The following is a 5800-nucleotide window of genomic DNA, read 5'->3' as shown; positions in this document are numbered from 1 at the left end:
TCTTATTGGAGCCCATGCCTCAAATGAAATCAGTGCATGTTTTTTATTTTGACTAAGATCTGCACAAGCAGGCGCGATGTGATTTGCATTTTATCTCTCAGAGTAAAAGGTACTGTATACTCTACTTCATTAGAGGTTTTACCTTTATGAAGTGTCTCAAAATGTATTGAACCAATGAGATTTGTTTTCCTTGAATTGTTTAAATTATTGAACATATGTATTTAGTTTCTCCTGCTATAGGAATGAATTGATGTCATTATAACTAATGAATATTTTTAATTTATTTTCTTTTAAATTATTCTTTTCGTGGAGTTTGTAATTTGTTAGTTTTGCTTAAGAGAAAGGTATTTTTCTTTTTCTAAAAAATAGTAGTATAGAAACATTGACCCTCCTCTGTCATCAGTTTCTACCCTTAAGTTTCCATTTTAAACTCTCTTTCTTCTGATATTTACTTCGTATTTCCAAATGATATGCATAAACTCCCCTGTCCTCACCAATTACATTCACAATAAAATTAAATAAGATTTTTTATTGAACTTTGACAATTTAGGATACTCTCTTAATCTCTGCTTATCAGAGATCCTGAATATCTCCACAAAGGAAAAATTAATCACACATAAAACCAAGGATCAAAATGTCATTTGACTCCTAAATAGCTAGAAGGGAAGCTGGAGTGAAATAGTAACTCTGATGCTGTTCTGAGATGTCATGACACTGTGGCTCATGTGGGTTTTCTTTTGTTGTTGATCATATGGACTCCTTCTGTCTGGAGAGTCTTGCTCTTAATTTCTGATAAATTTTATATTATCCCTTTGCTATTACTATTTTCGTTTTCTCTAATATTTTAAAGCTCCTATCAGTTGTGTTTTGGGTTTTCTGTTTTTATCTTCTAGTTTATTTAATTGGGGGCAAATTTGAAAATGGAAAAATTGACACAAAATGTTTTATAATTTCAAATTTATCCCCTGTGTGAATGTTTGCTTTGGTGTAAGTTTATCTGCTTGGATAATGAGATGATTTAGAAGAAGATGAGAGCTTTTACTTAATTCATTTTTTCTGACTTCATTGCTGAAAAATGTAGCATTTGCAGGGATATGTATAATTCTCCTGGGAATTTTAAAATAAGTGTTATTATATAATTTTGGCAGCATACAAACTTACTGATTATAAATATTTGTATGACTCACTTCAGAGCAACACACAGTTTGACTTACTGTATATTGAACTTGCAATATTTGAGCCTCAGCTCATCTGTAAGTCAAGAAATCCAATTCCCAGCTGCTTCAAACATCTTTATATTTCCAAAAATTTTGTTGTAAACCTCTGGATTTCTGGCAACAATGTTTAAGTTATTGCCAAATCTAAGTGATTAAGGATATATATTGACCTTTTTTTGATGTGTATATCCAGGTCTCAGTTTTCAGGTGAAGATTATGATACTTCTGTATGTTTTATAGAACGTATGTCTATACGTTCTATAGTCACGATTTAGTCATATTGTAAGAGACAACTTTTACTGACCACTTATATGCCATTTATGGTGCAGACAGCTTTAGATACCTTATATAGTTCTTACAACAACTCTATCATGCAAGTTCTACTAATGAACTTTATTTTATTATTGAGGAAATGAAAGCTTAGAACATTAAAGTTGCACACATAGTAAGTTTTAAGGTCTGGTTCAAGTCCATTTGTGTGATGTTAATGGCCAAGCTCTTTTGCACTATTTTATTCTTAGAAGTGCAGATTTGAACTAACACCTTACAGTATATTTTTAGTGTCAGGATGCAAAATTTTATTCAGAAGCATAGCATGTAGAAGGATTATTAACTAAAATCCCTTTAAGGAATGAAAATAGAGTTGGACCACAGTTGGTAGTATTTGTATCCTTCATAAGTTTTATTTAACCATTTACTAGAATAAAACAATAAGATAATACGACAAATAAAGTGAAAATGATTACACAGTTTGTGTGTTTATCAGTAGCATAAAATTACCTTTCTTAGACCCATTTTAGGTTCTACATCGCCCAAATTTTAATGACATATTCTTTTCATTTTTCAAATTAACATGATTGCTAAGGGTTTTATGTGTATATGTGTGTTGTATTTCTGTAGTTTCATATAGTTATTCAATGCCACTTTTATTTTAATTTGTTGAACTTACGTTTGAGAGTTGAAGCCTACTGTCAGGGTCTCACAGTGATCCTGGAAACAGACTGGCTAACGTGGATGTCTCCAAGCGAAAAGCCTTGGATATTGGTATTTCTCAAATCCCCTTCAAAATACATGAGTATGACAGCTTTTTCTACCTATGACAAATTCATGACAGGACTAAAAGGCAAAGTAGAATACTCCAACCTGGTTTGATCAGTCCCATTTGCACAACTTGTATTCACTTGCATTCATTCTACCTCTAACTCCCTGCCCAACCTCTTGCATTTCTAAGATTCAAGTTTACCTCTTTTCAAGTAGTTCTTAAAAATATACATACAAACATAAAGTTATCATGGTTGAAAACAAAGTATAAAGAACTATAAGCACTTTGGGAGGCCGAGGTGGGGGGATCACCTGAGGTCAGGAGTTCGAGGAGTTCGAGACCAGCCTGGCCAATGTGGTGAAACCCCATCTGTACTAAAAATATAAAATTAGCCGGGTGTGGTGGTGTAATTATAGGTGGAGTACTTGTAATCCTAGCTACTCAGAAGGCTGAGGCAGGAGAATTGCTTGAACCCGGGAAGTGGAAGTTGCAGTGAGCCAAGACTGCGCCATTGCACTCCAGCCTGGGCAACAGAGCGAAACTCTGTCTCCAAAAAAAAAAAAAGAAGAATTTTATTCAAGGAAACTAGGATTGTGGTTGAAGTGGTTGAAAGAAATTACTACTTAACTCAAAGATGACAACTGTTTGTAATATGATTCAATTAGGAAACTTATTATAGCAATTCTTACATTAATGGACCTATGTTGCATATGCATTAGTATTTCTATTGTCAATATCTATTATTGTCTCTTTAGTTTCTACTCAATCCAGTTTTTTTTTTTAAGCAATTTCTCAGCAAAATATCTGTGAAGCCAGATAGCTCATTTTTAACTGGTGTATGTGTGTGTTTGTGTGTGTGTGCACATGCATGCATATGTGTGCTGTTGAGCTGAGTTCTTTATATATTTTGAATATTAAGCCTTTATCACATATACGGTTTGCAAATAATTTCTTCCATTTCGTAGACTGCCACTTCACTCTTTTGATTGTTTTCTTTGCCATGCAGAGACTTGTTAGTTTAATGCGATCATTCCACTTGTCTATTTTGTGAGCTCTTACTGGGAATGCTGATTGCTATGACTTTCCCTGGCCATTGCATGGGCAGGATTGCCTCCAAACCATGATGCAGCAGGAGTAGTACTAGGTCACAGGGTTGCTTCAGGGTCCTCAGCCAGGACTGAGGATGGTATCTCTATCAGGGACAACGACATATGTTACTGGGTTTCATGAGCAGGACTGACTCCAGACTATGGTAAAATGGGGCTGCAGTTAGGTAATAGAACTTCTTTAGGACGCACAGTAGGGATTGAGGTCAGAGGGCCTGTTACTGGGGCATGGATGGGCATGTCTCCCACCGGGTCCTTGGGTAGGCAGAACTGATTCAGAGTCTGGATAGCGTGGGCCTGGAGCCAGGTTATGGACTGCTTCAGGATCTACAGTTAGGACCTATTTCAGTGGGCCCATTCATTGGGAAAAGGGAGCGAACATGGCTCCTCCCAGGTCCCTTGACAGTTGGGGCTGGTTTCAGGACAGTGGCCAAGAAGTAGATCTGGAGCTGAGTCCGGGCTGGGGCTGCTTTTGATCTGTAGCCGGAATCATGCTCAGGGAGCCCACCACCAGGCCTTGGACCGGCCTTCTCAAAGTGGCTCCTTTTGGTCTTGGGCTTCACCAGGGTTCTACAATGTCCTCTCTGGATTCTAAAGCTTCTACAAAGGCAGTTTTGACTGTGAACGGCTGCCAGATCATTGGTTGTGTGGGGGCGATATGAATTGGGGACCTCCTCTTCTGCCACCTTGCTGACTTCACTCTGTGGCCAGATTCTTGATTCAGAAAATATCCGTTTGCTACCTAATTTGCTGGTTTTTACAGGTGCCATTTTAATGATCACCAAATGTTGAAAACCTAACTGCCCATTAAATTCACATAGTTTGTTGCCATCATCTAGTTGGGATCTGACGGCCATCAAATGAGAGGGTAAGTGAGGTATACAGTGTAATTAGTGAGTGATGAAGGAATGCAAAACAGCCCACAGGGTAAGTCAACCTCTTTGGAACCCAAATACCAACAGCGATGAAGTAACTCCCATCCTTTCCCTCTACATGTGTTCTACCAATAAGAGGAAGTTTTTTGATGTTTGTTTTGTGGCCATTTCAATGGAGATCTTGGTCAGCAATTTTCATGTTGACAGTGAAAATTCTGGGGTAAAATGGATAACCTGCTGCTGCTTGTTTTATGCAGAGATCTGAGGTCCTGATATTTAGAAAGATGTGAGAGAAGGAGGAATTAACTCATTCCAGTACACTTGTGGGAAATATACTGGACTACTAAACATTAGTGCTGTCTTTTATTTTGAAGAAAGCTCAAATGTCATCTAGTTATAAGTTGATAGAACAAACTCTTAATAAAGTACATTGGGACTGCAAGAATCACTTAGAGACATGAAGAACTAACTTAGCGTCATTATTGAACATGGTGTTAGATGACATTGCTGCCACACCAGAATTGCCTTCAATAAGCAGAAGCACTTATTTTCCAGGTGCTGTAGAATGTTGGCTGATAGCATTTTATAGCTGAACACTTCTCCTGAAAATTGCTCTTGGCTGGTGGGAGTCTCTGGAGGTTATGGCCTTTCCCCCAGGGTGTCCCACAGTCAATGACTGATTCTGGTGTGTTAAAGTCCAATCTCTTTGCCTCTAGGTGGGATAACTCTGTGATGTTCACATTACAGAAGTCCTGGTAGGATCAGTCTAAACCAGTGCTTTGCTGGAGCCAGCTTTCACTGAAGCTGACTTAACATTTCTTTTAAGGTGTGTTCAGTGACATTATGTGGATAATATAAAATTGACTATGGTGGAAATACATGTTTACACTATAGAAATGAGCAAATAGTAACAGTCGGTGCTTTTTTCTTTTTTCCTTCACCCTGAAAGTTATTTACCAGTAAACAACTGAACTGAGCCCACATATCTGACTAGGTTTCCCCTGCCCTATCCTGCTCCCTTCACTTCTAATAGGTTTTACCTGAGAACACAACCTCAGCAGTCATTTATATAACAATTACTATTACAAAATGCTTCCAGAGAATCTGACCTATGAGAAGTTCCTACTTTGTGCCAGATACCATACCACTTTATATAATTGTGTTACATACTTCTCATAGTAATCCTATAAAGGAGATACTACTCTCATTTTCTTGATGAGAAGTAAACCTTAGGTAGCTTGCTAAATGTCTCCAAAGCACATGTCCTTTCTAATATATCATAGTATGTCCAAAAATTAAGAGAACATCAGACAATACCTACTATGTTCTTCTGTTGACATGGCATTATGTAAAATATTCAGTAGGATTTATTATCCTTCCTGTTGTAAATAGGTAGAGATTTTAATGATGAAAGTAAATCAGTTTAAGCAATAATGACAGCCACTTAACGATGTGCTGCAAATGAAATAGTGTACTTAGTTCCGGAAAAGATGATTTTGGTTTTTTGCAATATTCTAGTGCTTTGTCAAGACTGTCATTGAAGTTTTTGCTTTTTTTTTT

This window comes from Mandrillus leucophaeus, unplaced genomic scaffold, assembly GCF_000951045.1.
Source record: "Mandrillus leucophaeus isolate KB7577 unplaced genomic scaffold, Mleu.le_1.0 Scaffold635, whole genome shotgun sequence".
Lineage (NCBI taxonomy): Eukaryota > Metazoa > Chordata > Mammalia > Primates > Cercopithecidae > Mandrillus > Mandrillus leucophaeus.
The sequence above is the reverse complement of the archived record's forward strand: the minus strand, read 5'-3'. Positions refer to the sequence as shown.